The following is a 1,320-nucleotide window of genomic DNA, read 5'->3' on the forward strand; positions in this document are numbered from 1 at the left end:
AAGTTTGTCTAGTACTTCTACATGATTTAAATCAATTTCCTCGATAAGTCTCTGAGAACTGACTGCACCTGAAGGCATATGCGAAAACACTTCACTAGTCAAACTCTCCACAAAGTAACTAGTGCATCAGCAATAGCTTTGTAATCATAAACCATAACTCCATTCTTATTTTCTATACCTCTTATTTCATCCTTAACTATCGTTAAACGTTTAGAGTTGCTCTTTGTATCTAACGCAATCTGTCTTTCAAAACACCTTTGATTCAAACTGTCCTGTAGCGACTTATTCATCCACTTTGGATGCTTCTCTTTCAGCTTTCCTTTTCTCACTTGCGGAATGAATTTACGCTGTACATCCAGAATAATCGTTTTAAATATGCACCACATTTCTTTCACAGTTCTAACATCTAGAAGAGGTACCCAGTTTATATTCCTTGTATAATGATGCATCTTAATAAAGTCAGCTTGTCTAAAGTTGAATACTCTAGCATTGGAGAATGCAGACTTAACTTGCCAAAAAACTTCAAATGTTCCGAGTGGTTCCCCTACCTCAATACTGCAGATTCTATCAGGATTATTACACAGAAGCAGATCTAGGATTGTGATCTCCCACGTGGGTTGAGTAAGCTTACAGCACCTGCTATTCCCAGGCAGTCTCCCATCGAAGTGCTAACCAGGTCCGGCCCTGCTTAGCTTCTGAGATCGGATGAGATTGGGCGTGCTCAGGGTGGTATGGCTGTAAGCAAAGCGTTGGTTGATTTGACCTGAGGTTGCATATGTGGTACGGTGGCTGTCGGGCCAAAGGTGACCAAATGGTAAGACCTTAAAAATGAACTGAGGTGAATGGGAGGATGGAGGGATGAGTGAATGACAAAAAGACAAGAGCGGGTCAGTATGGCTGTCAATGAGTGTTGGGTGATTTGACCCGAGTCAGCATATGTGGTATGGTGGCTGGCGAGCCAAAGGTGTCCAAACGGTAAGACCTTAAAAATGAACTGAGGTGAATGGGAGGATGGAGGGATGAGTGAACAACAAAAAGACGAGTGCAGGTCAGTATGACTGTCAATGAATGTTGGGTGATTTGACCTGAGGCAGCATATGTGATACGGTGACCGTAGGCCGAAAGGTGAATGAGTTGTAAGATTGAAAAATGAATTGAAGTCAATGGCAGGATGGAGGGATGAATAAATGAGTAAAAAACTGATTAAAAAAATGACAAAAAGACGAGTGCAGGCCAAGATGGTCTTGGATCAGTGTTGGGTGATTTGTCCTGAGGCAACATGTGAGGTTTGGTGGCTATGGGGTGAAATGTGAGCGAGTG

At 42.4% G+C, this 1,320-nt stretch overlaps 1 pseudogene; it reads right to left on the bottom strand.

The window, feature by feature from the left end:
* Window positions 1-624: 624 nt before the first annotated feature.
* LOC118769307 lies at window positions 625-743 on the bottom strand (annotated as a pseudogene).
* Window positions 744-1,320: the final 577 nt, after the last annotated feature.

This window comes from Megalops cyprinoides, chromosome 21, assembly GCF_013368585.1.
Source record: "Megalops cyprinoides isolate fMegCyp1 chromosome 21, fMegCyp1.pri, whole genome shotgun sequence".
NCBI lineage: Eukaryota > Metazoa > Chordata > Actinopteri > Elopiformes > Megalopidae > Megalops > Megalops cyprinoides.